Here is a 24,165-nt window from a genome sequence, read left to right on the forward strand (position 1 = left end):
AATTTGTATAGAAAAGAAAGATTTAGACAAACTTACAGTGTCCATTAAAATATTTAGGGACATAAAAAACATGTAACAGCTGAAAAGTTGTCTAAAGATTAAAAAAAAAAACAAAGGCAAAAATAAATGAGTGGACCTCTTGAAATCGGGGGAAAAGCAGGTGTTTGAAGGGAACTAGATTACCAAGCGACCCCACCTGCGTCAAGTCATATGGCATGGACAAGGTCATCAATTTAATTTAATCAGAGTCTCAAAAATAGTACAGCTTTACTAGAGAAAGACGATTAATAAATTTATATCATTAGCACTGATGTTTAACCTCTTACTTTTTCCAAGCAAAATTTGATAGCGAATTTACGAGAAATGAATCTAACAAAAGCATTACGTTTTGTATTATATACATGCGTAAAAAATAACCTATTTACAGTGATTTGAGTTAATTGGAGAAAACGTCTACCTATACTGCCAAATGAAAAGAAGATAGGTGAATAATTTATATGTTCATACCAAATGAAGACAAATACCATCTTAGAAATACAAGTAAAATTTAGATAAGAAATAAACCCACAGATACACAAACGGGATGTTATCACGTATCAAGGTTGGATAAGTTAAACAGCATTATATTCTCAGCTGAAGTCATTAAAAACTCATTGCGTATTTGCATTTTTTGTTCATTTCGACGGTCAGGATCTTAAGACTAATTGATTTTAAATAGAAAGACTTGAATACTAATGGAAATTTACAGTCAAAGCAAGGGCAAATTGACTGACATCACATGCGTTTCCTACCTTTATTTAGTATTTCATTGAAAATATGCTTTAGGTACTGTAATATCTAAATACAAATATGGTACCAATTGTTTACGGAAATAACCTTGCACAATTATTTATTTTAATGCAATGAGACAATACTTCTTGGCCTCTGAGGACAGAGAAGCGTTTATAGAGATGAAAATTTTGGCTCTAGGCGAGCACGATCTTGTTGTCAAGCAAACTTTGTCTACAGTCGGAGACGGCCAGTCACGTGATAAGTCACGCGCGATCTGCGTTGGAGGGCAGGACCTGGCATGATTGACGTGTCTTACATGGCGACATGACAGCCAAAGGTCCGCTAGGATCTTCTGAGGACATAAAAATCGTTATATTTGATAACCAATCAATCAACTCACCCACTTAGCTGATAAATAAAACGGACTCGTGTGGTCCTATACCATAGAATCTATACTCATCTGCTTTCCTTGACTAGATTTAACTGTATCTTTACACCTTCATGGGATCATCATTAATTAAATATTGTGGATTCTGATAGCCTGATATACAAAACACAAATCTCTTGCAATTGAATGCAAATAAACTGTAATTCTCTGACTTTATAGTGAAATTAGTGGCCCTCAAATCCATTAATCTCACAGGTAATACACACCTGTAAATCACACCTTTACTGGCCGTTCCTGTTAACTCTGGTAACATTTTCTTGTCAGAGTCATTAATATTTACAGAGTTTCATTGGTGTGTTACATATCCCACTTAGAGTGTAACATTTATTATTTACAATTTTAGCACAGTATAGAAATTAACAAAATTTATTACCATTTTTATTTACGGTCAGATAACCTACAATCAACATAATTAATATATCGCCCCTCGCACAGCTGCTTCGTGGGTGGTAGAAGATTTTAAAAAAACATAAAAGGAACAGGGTTTTTAAGTTGATAACAAAGATTTTTAATTGTATAGATGGTTTTAATTTTATTTTTAAGTCGGTCCTGTTGGAGAAAAAATGCTGAATTTTAATTTACTGATTTCCCCATATATTTTTAAGCTATGAACTTTATGATTTAAGATTAATTGTTTTTATTCTTTATTTTGTCATAATTGTTTTGAATTTGAATATTTTTGGATCATTTTTTTTAAAAATAATAATGATGTTTTGGTACTTCTTAAACTATAAAACGTTTTGCCGCGTCAATGATATTATATGATAAACATTAAACTTTTCTATTTAAAAAATCCTACATCCTTAACATTTCACAGGCAAATCAAAATTATCATTTACATAGAGAGAAAAAGGAAGTGAAACTCTAGCTACATGTTGGTCTTTCATCGGCGATTCAAAGAGAAAAAACTTCCAAAATGGTCCAAAAGGCCCACATATATTCTTCTCCTGTGTTTAAGTAAAATTCTTTCGTGTACGTGTATCAAATCAATACTTCATAAAAAAGGCAACTGAATTGTGACAGTGTCTATCTGTCACTTCATCAAGACCATCATCAGAGAAGGTAATGTATTTAATCATAATTTAATCTAATTTCGATCTCATTCGTAAACATCTTATTACATACAAGTGCCTTAAGTACCAGATAGTCAATTATATTCCATATCAAGAACGAAAGATTTCAAAGAAGATTTATATGTTATATATTATATTTATAGACCATAAAAGACAGTTTCCCTCCATTAGATGTGAGAAATGTAGTTTTATTGGTATAAATTTGCATCGGATGCAGTAAATAGTTCGCAATGGGTGTTCTTAATATTAATATTCATTGATCATACAATTATGCATATTCATGCAAAGCATTATTATTAGACATAATGCATTTTCCAAGGTAAAAACCCTTTTGTCATCCGAGTTAACATCTTTTCCTCTGATATCTTGTAAGATAATAAACGTCCCAAAGACTCAGTGAAGATTCGATCCTTTTTTATGTCTATTTAAGGGCCATTTTCCCTCCAGAATTCCGAACATGATTTCTTTCTCAGGTGTGATCCTTGCCGGTCATCTCCAAACACGCCGACAGTTCAGTAAATCACAGTTTATTGGTACCATAATTCCCACACATCCCAGGAGCCACATAGATCTGTTGTCTTACACGGTATATTTCTGGGGTTTATTGCGACATTGGAGAGTCTTTGAAGATCGGCGATTCCTCGTAAGTCATCGTTCCTGTCCGGAATTCCATATATAAATCACCCCAGACCAAATTAATCTCGAGCAGGCCTACATGATCACTCAAACATATGTTCTTCATGCCATTTTACAAATTCGTGTCAAACAAAAGCATTTATTAATAAATACACAGAAAACTTGATTTACCATTTCTTTCGAGGGTTCATTAGGTTAAAGTAGCCAATGAGAATTCAATGTTTAGATAATACACTTTTTTTTACCATGTCGTGACATGTTTTGGCAATTAAAAAGTTTGAAAAATAAATTTTTACCATTTATCAACAATTATAACTGCAAACGAGTTTTTCAAAAGTACAGAAATTTATTTATTTATTTATTTATTTTAGGGATGGCAATTTGTAATCGGTTAACCGGTTACACGGTCGGAACGATGGTAATCGGTTAGAAAATCTGTAATCGGTTAGTCGGAAGAAATTAATATAAGTTTAAATTTGAATACAATTTCCTGAAAATTCAATTTAAAAAATACATATAAAATTTTCTGAAATGTTAGCATGTTCACCTATCTATTTAAGCTGATTTGGAGATAATAAGGCTCTCCCGTTTGACATTGCATGGGGGTAATTGGTCACTTTTCGAGTCGTTAATTGCTGTCTAAACACATGTCGTTACCCACCCTGTCCTGTGTTTCTTTAATGATTTTAATTAAATGATCGCTGACTTCTGTGAACTGATCATAATGTGTACCTTACCCCATCTATCCTTTGCAGTTACCTCATGATGTTTCATGGGTTTCTTAATTTTTTCTTTGCTTTTTTCCTTTTTTTAGCCCATTAAAATTGAAATACAATATATGCTATGTAGTATTCTGATCATATATAAATATAAGCATAATATTACTATATGAACATCTTTATAGTCTTACTTATTTGAGTGTAGCTATGTCGAGAATTTTTGATACGATTAACCGACTAATCGGTCGGAACGTCTTATGATTAACCGATTGGCAATTCTGTATTCGATTGCCATCCCTAATTTATTTACTTGATTATTTTCAAAAGGTTATTTTATCAAAAGCAATAAATAAACATTGTCCCAGTCCTTTAGAAATTATACAGATTAATGGTTCATCATACTCGATTACTCACTAATTATCTAATTAAACCTTTAATCACTCATTTGTGTGTGTGTGTGTGTGTCAGTATCTGAACATATTCGGGAGCAAATGTTTCTCTTTTAAATATTTCTTTTGAAAATTTTCATTTAAAAAAAATAAATTTGTAAGGATTGTTTTAAATAAATGAGTTTTTGAAAGGTTCTTTCTTTTGTACAGATAGAACCAAAAAAAAATGAGAAGATACCAATTATATCTAAATGAATTGCAAAATAAGTTTAGCGTACATTTCAAAGCCTATGTTCAAATTTTTTTCAAAAGAAATGTCTGAATAAATAGAAATTTTCGTTATTAAGATAATTATGAATTATATTTTATTTGTTAGCTTAATAAAAAAAAATCGTTCATGACTAACTGTTTTCTTTTAAAAATAATCGAAAAATTTTTACTTCAAAGAAGATACAATTTCAAAAAGAAAAATGATTAAGCTTCGTTATATTTATTTCTGAGACTGACCTTACAATAATCTTATTCATTTTCTTTGTAACTGAGTTTATCTCTTGTTGCGCCCGTCACGCTTGACTTCACACGCCTTCCATGGTTGAGTGAACAGCTCCCACGGCACTGGCTGTTCCACGCTTTCCCCTGTAACCCCTCGTAAGAGCAGACTAGTAGTCTGCCGTTTTGTCAGATTATATTGACCAAATGATTTGCACAAGATGACCAGCACTTTTGGTCGCATAATGTGGAATAAAGACATCACAGTGCAGACGTGCTATGTTTGATTTGAGTCATGACACAGTATGGTGGTGGTCGTCGAGTACAAACAGTGTCATAATAGGAAAGTACTGATATTGGACCAGAGAAGTACTTGTACTGGCCAGGTAGTTCCCTTGAAGTACTTGCCTTCTGAAATTAACAACACAAAAATTTGTGAAATGAAATTTTAAAATTAAAAAAGATATCACTTGGGCTCTGTAACTTTTTTTTTAAAGATTTGGTTTAACTTCAAATTTATTTTTTAAAAAAACTCTAGATAATATAAATCTATATAAAGAAACTTTAAAGAAAGGAAGTCGAAGCTTGTTTGCACATCAATTGTTCAGAATGCATAAAGCGTACATTATACCACAATTAAGCATGCATTATACTACAATAATTTTTTCAATGCATTGTAGATCTTCTGATGAAAACATTAAAGTGTAAATACTATGGCTAATATTTTCTTAATGTACTTAATATACTATTAGTATTTCTAAAGGAATAATGCAAAAAAGAAAAACAATTCTTAAACTTATTTACTCCAATTACATAAATTATGTTTGGAAGGAATATTCTTTTGAACAGACAAAAATCTAGACTGAAGTAATGAAGTAGTTTTAAATGAAATAAGATGTCATAATGGATTTGCAGAAGAGAAATATGATTGGCGAATTATTGTTACCATATTTGGTGCGGTTAGATAAGATGTCATTGCATCAGTGCTTCGAAATCCCGATGGACGGGGTTCATAGACTTGAAAGAACTTCCTTCTTTGATGAATTTTGAAACTGGACTAGAGGTTTTCTTCCATAGACAATAGTGTTGTTATATTAATTTTTCTACAATCTTTATGTTGCTTTGGGTGTCATTTGTCAAGATATTACACAATGGCCGCAGTTTGAAGTCAGCAATAAACTGGATGTACTGCGGTTCCTGACTTTTCGCGACACATTTGTCATCATTTTATATTTCAGTAATCAAGGATAAATTAACACATATTCAAGTACTTTACACATGTCCACTGTGCACTGCAGATGATAGGTTGTATTTGCTAACAAAATCATTATAACGACCATAAAATTTACGAAATGTTGACTTTAAACTTTAAAATTCCTGTTACATCAATTTATCTGCCAGTAGCCAGCCTCGGTTAAAAAATTGATCGTACTCAGATCATGCTCTTGAGTATCGAATAAGTTGGGAGACATAAATACCATATGCAGATGATAGCGGAATACTACAACACAAATAAGGAAAGTTGACGATGAAAAAGCTGAAATTTTCTCGTTCGTCATACAATTTAGTTGTTGGTTGGTCCCTATGGACTATAGTCAGTAAAACATCCAAATATGAAACAGATGTGGCAAGCTCTGTGGTGTCTTTTATTTCGAGTTTACTGGGATATAAGTAGTCGACATGAATGAAAGTAACTAATGGTAATTGATTAAACTTCGTCAATATATCTGAAAGTCGAGTGGTAGGTCACAGCAAGTGTTTTCTTAAATTCTTAGCAATACTGTTTTGCTGATAAAGTTTTCCAAAACTACCAAATTAAATCAGAAAATGTGACTTGCTTTTCTGTTTTAAGAGCAGCAGTGATCTTAAAATTTGAGCCTGCCAATCACCTATCAATATCATATTAATTGTTTTCGTTAGAATATATTTTGGTGTTGACATTTATAACATAAAACATTTCCAATAATTGGCATACTGTTTCAACATCAGACAAAATGGCACTATAACCTCATATTCCACGTGTCACATGTCATGTCATGATAACCAATGCAATAAAATGTAATTAGCGAGCAAAAAATGTATCCGTTTTTGGAAGCGTATAACCTTGCAATGATCACAAAAGTAAATAAGTCTAAGTACATGTTTTTGGGGAGTACATTTTTACCTTGCATTAAATATCATTCCGAACTTGGGCTTCTACCTTTTGCTTGAGGAATTAACGTTAGTCCGTGTTCAATTAAGAAATATGCCTGAAGTGTTATAAAATAAAAATGATTATTACATAGAGATTGATAATAACACTAAATCGTTGATTATAATCGTTTATTTTCATAATTCATAATCTCACTGCCTGATACTTAGAAAGATTTACACGAGTTCTTAAATAAAATATTTAGCTCTAAATTTTCAATCACAGCAATGTGCATGTTGAATAAAATGAACCGTATTTGCTATAAAATTCAATATCTGAGATTTACAACGATAAGGTAATCATTTCAAATCGACACAATTCAGAACGACAACCGAAGAAATACAGCGTAAACGAATGATTTTATTTCAAATTAACAGAACTATTACAAAGAAAACATCACTCACATGTATTAGCAGAATATGCTTTTAAATGTATTCAGTTTTATAAGAATAATTATATCTTTCAAATTTTAATTCAGTATTTAAACATGTAAAAAAAAATGATTTCATGCCTGAATTACAGAGACAATTAATAATTGCTAAAGTTGAAACCCAGGAACATTAAAATGAATATTATATTTACTTCCCTTCAATAAAGCCTTTTTATTAGCCTTTTGTGACTTACATTTCATTTGGTCTTTGAGGGTACCAGGAAGATTAATTATGTAATAATTTGCTTTCATTCTTGTACAGAGAAATTACAAAACTTTTCTCTTGTTTCCTAGCTTGTCTGGCGTCTCCGTCTAAACAAAATCTATTGAGCGACCTGTCTCTCCTGTTTTACCTTCTAAATCAGAATCTCTTACTTGATCAACACAATCTGTTTAAAAAAATTAATATGAATAAGTAACTGAATCAGATATTTTTTTTATGTTTACTTACTATTATGGCAGCATATTTTCAAGCAGGTCTTGTGAACTGCTTTTTTTTTTTTCGATGTGTTCTTAAGATTTTACAACTATTATTTTGGTATCACTTTCGGATCAGGACTCTTTATAATATTTGTTTGTTGTATTTTTGCTTTGAATCAATAAAAACTTTGAACCTAGAAAAGTAAATTGATTTTATGAACAAATTGCATGTTAGAGTCAATTGTGTATAACCAGAAGTGGTTACTTTTGAAAGACAAAATGATCATTAATCCCAATTTTGGTGACATAACTACGTTTACAGAGATAAACGATGAATTCTTTCACAATACATAAAGTACATAAGTTATTTTCTTTTTAACATAATACAAAGATTTTTTAAAATAATTTTTTAATTGCCTGGAAATGCAGAATATATCAGTATTTGTACAAACCGTTAGAATTTTTTCCATGGTACTTAAAATGTTCATGAAGAAAAGTAAGGGTATAGAATTAAAATATCTCGTCCTTTCAAAAGGAATTCCTATAAATACTTAAAAAGAAAATGTTTACTCGGTATATATACATGTATGTATATATTTCTTGATCCCATAATCTTGGTCCCGGAGTGTGTATTTAACCTAACTTGAGCAAAGAGCTAAAGCCACGAACCATCAAATTTGGCCCTGTGTTTTTCACAAAAATAAAGTTTTGATTCAACAAGAGTCCTATACATTAAATGTTAGAGGACAACATACTTATTTTCCATACGTAACTTATTTTGTTAAATAATGCGCCATTAGGCACGTGCGACGGTTGGAACGTGCGATGGTGTGATAAAAGCGTTAAAAAATGCCGATTTTTCGACAGATTTTTCCAAAGTTAGTTGTGGCCACATTCAAGAACAACTTTTATACTTACCATAGATATAGATATTGCCGATACAAATCTTTATGCTTATTATCGTTGTTGTTCGTGGGTGTGGCCAATATGAAATTTGATTTTATATTTAAATTTTGATGCATCAAATAATCACTAATTTGTGAATCAATCGTTAACATTTAATTCATACAACAATAAAAAATTATAAATTTCACAAAATACGCGAAAAAAGCAATTTATTGTTCGTTTAAAACGCTTATTGTGGAAAAAAAACCTCTCAAGAATAAACATTTTCTAAAATAAATATCTGGCAATTTAACATTTTTTTTATTGTGAATACATGTAGGTCCATTATATATGACGTTACTAATAATACGTCAGTTATGACGTCATAAAGGCTCTAAACTATTTGGAATGTTGCTGAAAAGTTTTTATGCTCTGGAATGCTGTCATTATTTGTATGATTAAAGCCCAACTGGATGATACCATCAGATTATTAATTATCAGAAATTCACGCCAAATTGTTTTCTTTACTGCCCTTAACACACCCACCCCACCCCCACCCCCACAATACCTGCTATTTTAAAGCTGTTATTAGACCTACAATTTTATATTTAAGCATTTTTTTAAATATATATTTATTTTTATTTATTTATTTTTGATATTCTTGCGACAAGTTTAATAATGTTGTGCGTGTTAACAGACATGACTCAAACTGTAAACAAATTAAAAGAGAATGTAGCAAAGATATCACGCTAGACCTCTGTAAAACAAACGAAATAATAAAAACATAGCTTGCTGTGCAAAGTGAAAATTAAAAAAAAAAAAAGGAATTAAAAAACGCATTTGGATAATCATCTACATTTCGGCTAAACAGAATCTAGGTCACGGGCGCGGGTTCATCAAGTGCAAGTGTTTTGACGAAACCCGATATCGATACACACATGCATATATACTATAACTATATTCTTTTGTACCAGCATATATAAGCTATCGATATAATAACTGTATATTTTAAAAAATCCTCTGAGATGATTCTTATGCATGTAACACAAAAGGGTGAATTTCCATCCTGCTTCGAAAGCATATATATTTTTCAATATGTCTGCATTTAATAAATTCGAAGAGAGGATATTGATGATGCATGTGTACATATAACCAGGGGCGTAGCTTCCATTGTGGCAATGAGGCAACTGCCTCACTAGATTTTTCACCACCACCACCCCTTCCCAAAATTAACAATACATTTCAGATAATTTCGTAAAATTAATTGCATTTCTTTTAACATTTCAAGCAGTTCTATAATGTTGAATTGAAGTTTTAAAGAAATAAAAGCAAAGTTTAACAAGAAGGGCTTTCACCTTTATATGTTTCAAAAGTTTTAGTAAACATATTTATTAACTCCTTTACATTCTTTTACAATATGTAGTATCATGCTGAAGTCTTAAATAAAGAAACCAGTACAGCAAATGAAATTTCATTGCATTTTAAAAACCCCAACTCCATTTTCTGTCGGAGTGCCCTCCCCCCCCCCCCATGACACCACCCGGAACCTGCTGGGGGCTTAAGACGGCCCCAGACCTCTTGCTGCTACATGTATGGTTTTGCCTCTCTAGAATTTAAAGTCAAGCTACGCCCCTGATAACACATAAGTGATTTTGTCATCATTTGTGAAACATAATTCAGTTACACCCCAGTGAGCAAAAATGCATAAAAAATATCAGAGTATGTCTTAGAAATCCAGTATAAAATGTTTATGCATCTTTTACTGTGCTCCAAATATTTTATTGTTACTATCACAATATAAATAATTTATGCTTCTGATCGTCAGATAGTTGGGGGTAGTGGTTTTAAATCTATTTAGACAAAATAAAGAATAGAAATAAATAAAATAAAGTACACTACATATAAATTACTCGTAAGTTTTTTTTATCTGCCACCATTTCTTCATTGCGACTGTAAGTATGCAGTTTTGTTTTATCTTAGAATTCAGCACCATGAAATCTTATAGAGAGAGAAAGAGAGAGAGAGAGATTCCTCAAAATGTTTTTAAAACTCAAAACAATAAACCAAGAATATATTCTTTGAAACGTATGGGCGTAATTTGTTTATAGCTGGTTATTTTATACCCAATGAAGTAGATTTTTTTTTTATAATACATGAAATAATAATATTTTTTAAATCTATTGTCAGCTTATTCTGGTATAGTACACTTGTACCTCCTTCCTCAGTATTAATTAATTATTAGTATCATGATATGTAAAAAGGACTTATCGGGGGGGGGGGGGGTTAGATCCAAGACTTCCAGTTGAGGTTGAAAGAAAGGGGGGGGGGGGTCACAAACTAATGACAGCAAAACTTGCAATTAGTGTAATTATTTAAAGTTTAATCCCATAAGCTGTCTTGAATTTAAATTTCTTTATTGTTTATTAATTGAAATCAATCTAGAAATTGAAAATTGCTTTATACTTTCCTACTCCTCTCATTTTTTTTCTCAGTGAGAAGGGGAGGGGTGCCTTGTGCGGCGCCACCACTGTGTACAAAAACTATTTCATAAAGAAAACTGAAAAGAAAATATAGGGACAGCTCTTATTGTTTCTGAGGGTGTTACCTTTTTAAGCAAGATTTTGTTGAATTGAATTCTGAGGGTGTTACCTTTTTAAGCAAGATTTTGTTGAATAAAATCAATCTTGCGCTGATTGCAGGACAATAAGACAAGGATAAATGAACACCTGTACATGTCTTTCACTTATGACTGTGACCCACATCATGGCCGTAGGAACCGGAAGGGGGGTGATAATTTTGCCGATATAAAGATTACTATCATAAACATAGATACTATATGCTTGTGCCCCTCAATAAAAACGTCTGATGACCCTTTTTTTTTTTTTTTTTTTTTGCTCGTCAGGAAATTTTTGGTAGTGCCTCCTCAACTGTCAACTGAAAATGTATGGCTGAGCCCCCCCCCCCCCCCCAATGAATTTGCTTCCTACGGGCCTGCACATATCAGCAATATAAATGCAGCTCTACTCTTTTTATAAACCATAAAAACCATTATGTGCAATGAAATCGAAAGTAGGAATTTTACACTATAGTTACGTATGCTAAAAACGAATATTTGCTCAAGTTTAATTATTTTGTACATTTACATGAAAAATAATCATATAATTTTCGCAGATTTCTATCTTTACAAATTCCTTGCAATTAAGATATTTGGGAGAGAAATATTCGAATATTTTGCAAGAGATGGGGGGGGGGGTTTCTAGCAAATATCGATAAATATAAAATAATGAACAGGGCTGATTTATTTTCTGCTTTAGCCTTAAATTAGTGATTTTTAACAGGTTTATCTTTCTTAAGAATATTTTTTTTGGAAATGTATTCCATATTATTCCAAAGAAACTCACATTTAGGGCGACAATGTTTTGATGAGTTTTGTTTGCTTAATAAACCATTCTGATAAGTTGCGACACCCCTTTTCAATTAATCTATGTCTCTGTTTCGAAAACGACGTTCAAAATATTGTTACAAATGAAACAAGTCCTTCCAACTTTTTACTTCCTCCCTTTTTCCAAATCATTTAGAACTTTTATATCTTAAAATACTCGCAAGTTAAGGATCTAAGAATTTCGCATTAAAAGTCTATTTCCATTTAAACAATTTTTTTTTGCAATTACTTCTATCCATTTATTGAATTACATTGTAGTTCTTCAGTTTAGAAACATTCGTTTTAAGATCATTTCAGGTATCTCGTTATTTTTTTTTCTGACTGCCCTCTTCCCCACTTTGAAAAACAAACTTCGTACCTGGACGCGCATTCCAAAGATCAGCTAATATTTGCAGGCGTGTAGGAAAAAGTCCGGAAAACTAAGTTGGACAGGCTATCGTCATTTGAAGCAAGTCGTATGTTTTTTTTTAATGATGTTCAATACTCAATACTTACATGTAATTAGGAGCGATGCATCGCACAAAAATGTGTTCAAGGGATAGAAATACAATGTTCCTTCTTAAAAATTATATTAGCATAGGGACCAGGTAGAGTGAAAACTTTCCGAGACAGTAACACAGATTATTTTTACTGTACATGTATCTATAAATTTCAATCAGTTAAACACGCAGTTGCCATCAAGACTGCGATGTGAAATCAATTTCCAACTGTCCTTAATTGTCTTAAATTAATTATGAAGTTTATTAGTAAGATAATAAATATCTATCCCAATTAATACTAGTTTTAATTCAAAGTCACATATGTAAAATCGTTCAAGGTAATTTTTCCGCCCTACGACGTTACGTTTCAAAAAATGACGTTCTACTAGCATTTTTCTTTTAAAACACCGTCATACTTCAAACTCTCTTTTTCAAAAAATATAATCGATATCGAAAAAAGAAAAACGGCAAAGAAAAGCTAAAAGTCTACACTATCAATTGACAAAACCCCGTTACTTTTTGAGACAGGGCCATTTTTGATGGTTCGTGGCTCTTGCTCTTTGCTTATACAATATTACAGGGAAAGTATATAATCATGAAGTATGAACATTATATATATCATATAGCCCTGGTTTGAATACAATGTACTCGGGTCGAAAACTTGAGTAGGACAAGTCAATCCTCACCCTCTTTCATGTCTTTATGTCTTGTACTTCTAGATAATATAACAGTCGCCATATATCTTATATAACACAGAGTAGATAACGTCTACCTCTCCTTGACGTCTCCAAAGCATTTGCTTTACTTTCAAATGAAAAACTTTGACAGAATTTCACAATATTTTAAAGACAGTGAGACGTGCAAATATCATATAAAGGCAGTAAGTATAATATTTTTTGTGTTTCTTTAACATAAAAATGAAAAACGGCGTAGGAAGGATTATCTTTAAGATACCGTATGACTTGAGCAAAAACCTCTTTGCATTTTTATGCCTCCCTTAATATTCAAACTTTATCTAATGAATAAAATCGAATACTATCTTCATGTTTTAGGTAACATTTTCCTCTCCTACTAAAAAGATGTCAGACTTTAAATCCTACGCGGGTTAATGAATGTTTAATATGAATGTCAAGCTATAAGATTATTCTTTGTTCAAATCTGAAAATCTTATAAATAACAGTTTTTTTTGTTTTGGTTTGTTTTTTTTTTTCAAAAAGAAGAAGAATTGATTCTCAAAGAAGTTATCTACAATTTAACTGACGTGGTGAAAAATAATGTACACTATTGTTAAATAATAGACATACATTTGTATTTTTCGGCACTTTTTTAGTAAGAAAGTTAGAGGTTGCATGTCATGTTAGATTATACGAACTTACATTGCATTTGTAGTGTATTTGTAACTTTTCTTCTTTTCTCCACCTTTCATTTTTGCAGTTGCTGTTGTTTCTCCCTTTTGTTGTATATTTGATGTTGTTTTCGGAAATTCAAGACACTTTTATTTATATTTCTGTAGGTCACATCATACGCTTTTCTTGAACAACACTATCCATTTTTTATTTATAATCTTGGAAATAAAGATACCAACAAAAATATAATCTGAAGCAATGAGTTAAGAAATATTCTAATGGTTTTTGAAAAAAAATTAAGTCCTGAGCAATTAATTATTACTTTGTGAGGTGAGTAATTTCTCTAAGTTATAGGATCCAGGAATTGAAAATTCATTATATCCCATGAGGATAGGAAATGTCCCATGAAGATGTGAAAAGGACTTTACAATTTCAGCAGCGAATATATTCAATAAAACATGCATCCTGATAACGAATACATGTAAAAATATTACCCAGAATATTTCAAGTAACATGAAAATTAGTGAAATTAAGGACTGTATGATGCTATTATTCCATGTACGTTTGTATGTATTAAATGTATTTTATACTAAAAATATAAAAAATAAAAACTGAAGATGTCATTGTTGAATTTAGACACTTGTGGTGTTTATAATGAAATGTTAAAAAAGGCATATTTTGTGTCTTTATGGTTTAAATCACCGAGGGACTGGTATCATTTTGCCAGGGAAAATATACCCCTAAAACGGAAAAGGGACATATTTCCGAATACAGTCTTGAGGTGGATAAGTACCATTAGTGTAATGTCAATAAGAACTTGACAGCGAATTCCAGTCAAAGGTCTTCTAAATTCTAATTTTTGCCATAGTTTATTTTCTTCATTATACATGTAATTATACACATCAGCTTTATTTACTGCAGCTAAGAAATCAGTCAATAATTACTTGAGATATGTAATTATTTAATTCGAAAATACCTATATCTAATAACCCTTCTTCCATCTAGATTAAAACGATCAATTTTCCCCATTTCCATTCTACTGGCCATGAAATAAACAAATTGATTATGTCATCATTTGTCAAACACTGATCTGAGGAAATATTGCTTTCTAATGTTGTATATCAGAATTTCCCATGGTAATTAATCCCCTGTACCTAACGTTGTGCTTTGTATATACTATTAGCAATTCTTTGGTAGAGGGCGCTAAATTACGTATGTTAAGTTTATGTCCCGTAGGCAGAAATGGTAATTTCTAATGTGTAGACCACACAAATTGATAGAATAATTCATTCAATTTCATGCATACATTCATCGCTTGCAGAGAGTAATTCATAAATGTGAGATATTTGTCTCTCCTGAGAAAATTAATATTCGCCCATTGTTTTTTCTCTTTCTTTTAAGGGAGATGCGTCGCCATGTAATTGACTGTTTTTGTAATGGTGAAAAATGAAGATGTCTAACGTTTTATTACGCACAATATTTGATTTGATACATTTTATTAAGGATTTACGAAGTCAGTTACCAGATAGACAAGCAATTTAAAAAATATTGAAATGTTGACAACATACAATATTTATATTGTACATAAAGAGTGAATACTCAAGTATATATTTCATATACAAAATTGCTTCTTTGAAATTTTTTTAACATCAGGAAAAAACATTATGATATTTTTACAAAACTGATTAAGACGGGAAATATTGTGTATATTAGGAGGACGAGAACGATGTTTCAATGTCGAAAAAACGAAAATACTCTAAATACCTCATTTTGTGAGTATTTCCACGAGCATTCTAGATTAAAAGTGTTTAAGTCTTTTATTTTCAAAAATTCTTCCATTTATTTATTGCACTTTGAATCCTCAAAATTTGCACGAAAAATATGAATTAATCTTTAGAATGAAGAAGTCCAGAGATATCTTTTAAAACCAATTAATGTAATGTTGATATAAAATGATCTTTAATATTAATTAATTTAATGTTATATGTATTGATCTTTAAAATGATTAATAGATACCTTTATAAGATCAGAAAAAAATAACTATTTTACTTTACGAATAATTACTTTTACTAAATTCGGCTTAACAAAAGATTTCATTGTTTGCTTTTCCTGATTATTCAGGACTTCGCAGAACTAAACTATTTTAGCTATTATTTGGCTGATAAAAGCGAAATTTTTCATATTTCCAATAGGTAAGAATAGCAATCCTCGCGAGTCCTTTGATTATATTTTTGTTTTATAAATGTACGTAGAAATTGCTTTTAACTTAGCCTTTTCTAATAAATTTGTGCTTCTTTTTTGGGGGGTTTATTATTGTAAATTTTTGAAACAAATTGTAAAGTTTCGAATTGTCAGCATGAAGATAACTACTTTTATATTCACATACTTTTCCACACTATGATGCACAGATTCTTGTAAGACTGACGAGTTATGAAAATAGCTGTAAAACTTGGATGATATTCCAATGAGTTTTAATTCGACTAATACTATTGCATACAAATCAAAACTACAAACAAATTATACTTATTCATTAATTTGCTCAATCTTGTTTTTCATAGTTTGTATGTATCAATATACAGTTGCGCTAAAAATGAATATTGTTCTGCTTATCTTATATGCTTTTAATTTTTTTTTCTAATATACATGTATTTTTCACTGAATAATTATCAAATTAAAAGTGATTTATACAGTAAAAGATATATTATAAGTAAATATCATATTTCATATTAATAATAATTATTTTCTTGCTAATTTTGCATAGTCAATAATGACATCATCTTCTTTCAAAAAATCTCATTAGTTCAATTTTTTTTTAAACTTCTGAATGGTAACGAAAAGGTACAAACAAAATTAAAAAAAATATTAAATGTTATATTATTTTTTTGAATTATATATACATGTAAATTATAACCATCGATCGAAAATTGTTGTTATGTATTTGTAAGGATATGATAACAATCATATTTAATTTCTCAAACTACAAACTATCTCATAATCTAAATACATTTTTCAATAATTGTGATTTTATTTTGTACATCTTGAAGCATTGACATGAAATGGTTACGCCAATTTTTTTTTAAAGAAAACATGTAATTGCTGTGTAGTTTCTAGTTAAGTAATCAATTAACACAGTTTTTGGTATTGTTTAAAAAATCAGTTACAGGGTTAAATTTTAAGATAAGTTGTTTATATTTCTGCAAAATCTTATTCAAAGTAAAGGATTGAAATAATTAACACACACACACACACACACAGAGAGAGAGAGAGAGAGAGAGAGTAATTTTTGATAATGATTTATTTTTATTAAGCTACAAAGTAAAAATTACATGAATTTAACCCTTCACTTAAATGTATTTTACTTCATTATCTTAAACCTGTGCATTTATTAACGCCCCTCTTGAACTTCGTCATATTTTTTATTAGTTATTCTTTAATCAGATAATAAATATTTTTTATGTTGCTTATGTAATTATGATTGACATATTAATTAGCAATTATTTCGGATCTAAGAACTTTATGAAGTATTAAGCTAATTTTTATGTAAACTAGAGTCAAGTTTCTAACTCTCAACAAAAACCAATCACTATTGATCATTGCAACATTTATTTGTAGAATAATGAGAGATAAATTACTTTTATGAAGCAATAAATTTCATCATCGTATATGAGTTTCATATGCAGCATGGTCATATCGGTAAATTTGTCTTTTATCTTTACAGTTTATGAATTTTCTCAGAAATTTAACATAAAGCAAGAGTATTTACCACACGAGGTTATCCACGTCATTTTCCATTCACTGTTCTTCCGAAGAGTAATTGATTTTTTTTATCTTTTCATTAGAACAAAGGGCCACCAAAGGTGGAGTAAACCACAGACTGAATATGCAACAGTTGTTGGAAGATATTTTGCCTCAATAAAAAAGTTTTGTTTCCTTTCATTCAGTGTTCATTTACATGCATTTGCCCATCTTTTGAAAAACAAATTTTTTTTTAAAAACCTGAATGTGACATTGAAAACTGGATTGGGTGTATGAAATAATAAAATTATTGAAACTAATATATGTAAATATTGTTTTGTGCACATATTTCAAAACAAAATATGAAAAAGAATATAAACATAAAGGGCTAGAAAACAATTTTTTAAAGCACAGAGTTATAAATTATAACATCGTATATGTATGTAGCAATAAAATATTATTGATGCCTATTTTCATATTGTCACATATGAATTTGTGAAAAGTTTTTACTATAATTCATTTCCTCTATAACTCCAAACTCTGTAACCAAATAAAAGTATCAGAAGAATTTGCTATATGCCTGCGATTTCGGTGAACAACATAGTTTATTATATCACGAGAGTACTAAGTCATATTAGCAAGACTTTTAATAAGCGCTTAAAATTTTTTACTATAACGATCTTATTTTATATCTTTTTACAAATTGAAATCGTAAGTATAATACACTGTACATATCAAAGTTATGCGAGGCATCACATGTGATTCATTTAATTGTGTTGTTGTACAAAGATCAAATAATTGTTATGAAATTTCCAAATAAATCATGATCAACTTTGGGATGAAATATGAAGATAACAGTTTTCAAGCTCAAAGTCCATTTAGATTTTACAAATCGGGAGCATAGCAAACACGGACCTCCGAAAAACATCAGAGGTGGATCAGGTGCCAAGGAAGAGTGAGCATCCCCTGCCGACCTGTCACACCCGCCGTGTGCTCCTTGTCATGATCGGGAAATAACGGAAAAATCTGTAGACAATTCAGTATGTAAATAATGGCCTAACAATTAGTATGAAAAAGTCAGTCAGCATATGACTTAATGATAGATTGTATTTGCTGATAAGGTCATTGTATCGACCATAAAACTGATGACTATAAACGAGACTGTTGATATCCTTATTTTATCAACTTGTAAATGCAAGCATGGTCACTGTATCGACCAGAGAATGAATAAACGAAATTGTTGATATTCTTGCCTCATCAGCTTATTTATTAATAGCTTGCCTCGTTTTAGAAATTGCTTTTACGTAGAGCATGCTCTTACGTATCGAATCAACTAAAGAGACAAAACCCCCATATGCAGTTGATAAGGGTATATTGCTACATAAGTATGGGAAGTTGATGATTGCAAAATTGAAATCACCACTTTTATCATTAGGCTTTGTTGTTACATTACCATTAAAGTATTTTTCTTATTTCCTAGTTTGTAATGTAAAACAAGGTGAGGATATTGAGAAAAAACAAAAAAGACGTCAATGGCATAGAAACGGTAAATTATTAGCTGGCTTCATGTCACTACGCCTGGAGATTGGGCCTCATTACGTATATATACATAGATACTTAGAAATAAAAGCAAAGTCCTAAACAATAGCTGTTTTTCTTTATCTTTATTATTATCTAATATTTTTACTATTTAAGCAATCAAAATAACTTTTAAAGGATGCAATTTTTGCGTCAATTTCTCCAAATTTCATAAGATTTATAGATTTTTTGTGTTGGTCCAGCTGTCATTTTGTTTTTGAAATAAATAAGAATATAAATAAATGAAAATAGAAAAACAATGAAATAAAATAAATGTATAAATAAAATTAAAGCTGTATGATTACTTTTGGAAAGTATTCACTGTGTCACTAGTGTGTGTAACTGACATACAAATAAAGGAATATGATTACTTTTTAGAGGTATCTACAAGTAATGAAAGGGTGAAAATAAAAAAAAACAGTGACCAATCTCATAAATCCTGTAAAAAATACGAAGCTTAAACAGGGAATTTTAGGGTATGAGGTGCAAGATCAGAGCAGAAAAGCAAGCGCTCCTTGTCAACCGGTCACATCCGCAGTAAGTAAACGAGCTAACCTAGTCAAAATTAGTATAAATCTAATTGCCTGACATTTGGTACAAAAAATTAAAAACGTCGGTTAAAATACGACTTAGCGATAGATTGTATTTGCAAACAAGCTCATTATAACATTCATAACTTTGCAAAATGCTGACTTGAAAAGAGGTTGTTAAAAATCCTGCAATAAAGACTTATTTGTCAGTAGTCTCTGTTTAAAAATTAATCGTACTCAGAACATGATCTAGCTCACCAAACTTAGTTCATAGACATAAACACCATATGCAGATGACAGTTGAATAATACTACATGAGGAAAGTTGAGGATTGAAAAGCTGAAGTAATTCCGTTTGCCATACAAATTGTTAGGCCATTTTTAAATCTTGAATTTCTGCGGATGTTTTACTTTGCCTAATCACAAGGAGCTTACACGGCAGGTGTGACCGCTCGACAGGGTTTGCTTACATGTACTCCATGGCAAAGGTATTTTGTTTGTTTGTGTGTATGTGTTTTCATTTTTTGTGGATATTTTTCTAGAGAGACATTAATGGCAAACCAAAAACAAAACATGATAAACTTGATGACTTCAACATTTCTACATTACTTCCCTTATTTATATAGCAATATACCATTTTCACCTGCATATGGAGTTTATGTCACCCAGTTGATCCGATACGGTAGAGCATGTTCTACAAGGAGGCAAAAAAGGAGGCAAGCTATTGACAAAGGAGTTGATGATACAAGAATATCATTAGTCTCTAAATTCAAAAAAATCTATAGTCGATACAAAGACATTGTTAGCAAATTCAATCTATTTTTAAGTCGAATGTTGTTTGACGTTTTTGTCCATTTCTTCCTGAATTGTCTACGGATTTTTCAGTTTGTCCGATCATGACAAGGAAATCACACAGCGGGTCGACAGGGGATGTTAACACCTTCATGTCATCTGGTCCCACCTCTGATGTTTTCGAGATCCATGTTTGCTCTGCTCCCAATTTGTATTGTTTCAGTGGACTTTTGAGCTTCATTACTGTTCGTTATCTTGATTTTTCATAGAGTTTAGTTGTTAGTTAGCATGAAATTGATGTGGCTGACTCTGCAGTGTCTCTCATTCGTTTACTGGGATATATCGAGTCGAGATATGATTTCTAATTTAATGTCGTCGATATATCTGAGTGTCGAATTGAAAGGCAAAGAAAGATTTTTTTATAGAAGTTTTCGAATAAATTCTGCCTCTTAAGAATATAAAATCAGGTCGGCTAATAAAAGAGTTCTATTATCAGCATCTTCTCCAGCCAAGGGTGACGATACCCTCCTCTTCTCTTTGTGAAAAGTTCATAATACATGTATTCAATTTTATTAAAGAGTTTACCAGTATTGTATTTTGGATGTTTGATGCTTACATTGAAGGAAAATCATTGATGCTCAGTAAATGGTGGATAATTACTAAGACGCTACACGTTAGTACTATTTATTCAATGTTTTCCCTTTACCAAAAAAAAACTTTCAAACGCTCCTACATTTTTTTCATTTAGTATGGGGTTTCAATATGTGATCTCTTAGTTTGTTGCACTTGTTTGGAGATTTCACAAAAACTCAGAAATTTTTCATTTTCTTACTTTCTCTGTTTTTGTCCAAAATAATTTCATCATCCACAATGAAATGTAATGTAATGAAATGCATGCATGAGAATTGGGTGGTTTTGTTTTTTGTTCCATTGTCAACTTTCGCTATTTATGTAGTAGTATTCCACTATCACCTGTATATGTTGTTTATGTCTCTCAACTTATTTGGTATGCAAGCAAGTTCTAAATACGATTAATGTTAAACCGAGGCAGGCTACTGACAAATAAGCTGATGTTGCAGGGTTTCCAATTATCTCGATTAGAATTAACATTTCGCTAATTCCATGGTCGTTGTAATGACCTTATTTGCACATACAACCTATTGTTTGGTTGTATTATGACTGACATGTTCCACACCAATTGTTAGGTCAATGTTTTTATACCAATTTGACTACGGAGTATTCCGTTTTCCTGATCAGTACAGAGGGATCCCGGCGGGTGTGACCGGTCGACAGGGGATGCCTGCTCCTCCTAGGCACCTGATCATACCTCTGTTGTTTTCAGAGATCCTTGTTCTTGTCCTGTTCACGATTTGTACTTTTATTTGATTTATATGAGCTTGATCACTGTTCGCTATCTCCATCTTTTACATCTAAAATCAAAACTTAAAAAAGACAATCACGTTTGAATAGATAATGAAAATAATTCAAATATAAGGATACATAGAAACTAAACTTTCCAATTGTCGACAAAAATGTTACTACCTGAAGCAAAGAAAACCAATGGCTTTTTTTTATTTACAATGTTTTGATTAATATTTATACATATGTATGTAAATTACCTTTGCTGATTGAAGACATTGTTGTCTCAATTGATATAATACTTTTGACATTTTGGATGCAGATCATTCTTTCTCTCGGCAGTGTCTTCTCGGTCATCTACATCTTAACGCAGACTGTGCTACATTTACTAGTCTCTTAAAATATATCATTGAATCTAAATGACTGCCCTGTCGACATACTGAAAAATCTCAACAGTGCGTCATGTCTAATTGATACGAGTCGGCCTGATCAAGAATTAACTGCTTTGATACAGGTCAAGGCTATCAATATAACTGCTTTAGGGCAGTTTGGGCACAGTTGCAGTCCAGAATATATTGTTAGTTAATTATCTCCCACAAATTGCTGTAGATTACTATAACCATTTTGCATCCAACTTTCAATTCTGTCTTTGGGTCAGTTTCAATATTCAAACTAAAGCATTGTATCTTAAAACTTAAATAGAAAGAAAGAGATCAATATATATCAAAGATTTGTAGCAATATTTGGAAAACTTCCGTTAATAAATCTGCAGATAAGACAAATTGTAATTTATCGGATGAAATCTAGAATGCATTCCATTGTTCGCCATCGGCATGCCACGTACCCTCAAAATTTTGTAGAAATCATGTGATACACGGTCTGGAACCATGACCATCTGTCGTGTAGGGTGGGAGTCGAAAGACTCAAGGAAATCAGAAATAACAAATAAGCTTGATATTTTCCTTAAATGGTTCATGAAACGTTTGTCACAAAACTATCTTTTCCTTTTGTGTTTTGCACTTTTGCATTTTTTCTCCTCCAAAAATGCTTCGTTAATTCCGTGAAATATGAGTCATGTGAGCGTATCTGGTATTAATCTACTAGATATGTGACAGCTGTAATTTTTCTTACATAACAATAATATTTTTATTTCTTGGATGAGAATGTAACACATGGTTCAAAAAGAAAAAAAAAACAGTGATTTGTTCTTATCTTTTGTTTGTTTTAAACATTATAGTATTTTTTTTTAAATTAGCAAGGTTACCAAATGATCAAATTTCATCGTTTTAGCTATATTTTTGGATTAAACATTACAAGTAAAATTATTTTCATCACGAACGGCACAAGTTGTATTTAATAACAGGATGTTCAAAACCTTGCCATGGTTATTATGTGGCAGGGTTAAATATTAATTTCTTCATGTTAGATAAGTTGACTTCTTCGGATAAATCAAAGAACAAGAAAGGATAAATCATTCTGGTAACAGTCAAATGCTCCTCTCTCAGTACCCGTCGTATGTCTTGTGACTTTTATGAAGTTTAAATTTGGGATTCATTTGCAGAGGACTTATTTATAGAGTCAGTCTTGTGTATCAAGCGACTTATACAAGACATTTTTTACTAACCTGGGTAATTTTTTTGTAAAACAGCAATTTCTAAATATCTAAGATGAAATGTATTGAGATAACGAACAGTATTCAAGCTCAAAAGTCCATTAAACAATATAAATTTTGGAGCAGAACAAAGACGGACCTCTAAAACATCAAAGGTGGGATCAGGTGCCATGAAGGAGTGAGCATCCCCTGCCGATCGGTCACACCCGCCGTGTGCACCTTGTAATGATCGGGTAATAACGGAAAAATCCGTTGACAATTCAGTGTGTAAATTATGGCCTAACAATTAGTATGAAAAAGTCAGTCAGCATTTGACTTAATGATTAATTGTATTTGCTGACAAGTTAATATACAAAAGTCTTGTTCTGAAGAAAGCAGAAAAAATTGTGAAAATATATAGAGTGCATGAATTATGGAGATAACTATTATTTAAATCTATTTCACAATAGAGGCTATAAAATTTAATGCATTTGCTTTAAACTATGGGAAACATACACTATTATACATTTAGTGAACATACACATTTATAATTGCACAGTACCCACTTCCTCTAACAGTCATCAGTCACATGATCGATCTAAGTCTACTATATTAAAATGAGAGCCGCTACTCTTCTGTTTAACTTCCGTATGGAAAATATTCTATTGTGCTTTATTTTGACTCGGTGTACCACACACAGATGTTTAATGTATTCTAGTTAAATATTTTGAAATCAATTTTATTATCTTGTTAATTAATCGAAAGCTCTAGTTTGTATTTCATTCAAAAAAATATGTGCAACATATGTTATGTATTTCTAAATTTATAAATGGAATATTTTTACTGGGAAAAAAAATTGGTGT

The 24,165-nt window shown here is 31.2% G+C and overlaps 1 protein-coding gene across 1 annotated transcript in view; it reads left to right on the forward strand.

The window, feature by feature from the left end:
* The window catches only part of LOC133187205 (coatomer subunit zeta-1-like), a 406,408-nt gene that overhangs the window by 43,071 nt on the left and 339,172 nt on the right, over positions 1 to 24,165 (forward strand). The window lies entirely within an intron of this gene.

Source organism: Saccostrea echinata, unplaced genomic scaffold, assembly GCF_033153115.1.
Source record: "Saccostrea echinata isolate AGI-Se365-2 ecotype Australia unplaced genomic scaffold, CSIRO_AGI_Sech_v1 ptg000014l, whole genome shotgun sequence".
NCBI lineage: Eukaryota > Metazoa > Mollusca > Bivalvia > Ostreida > Ostreidae > Saccostrea > Saccostrea echinata.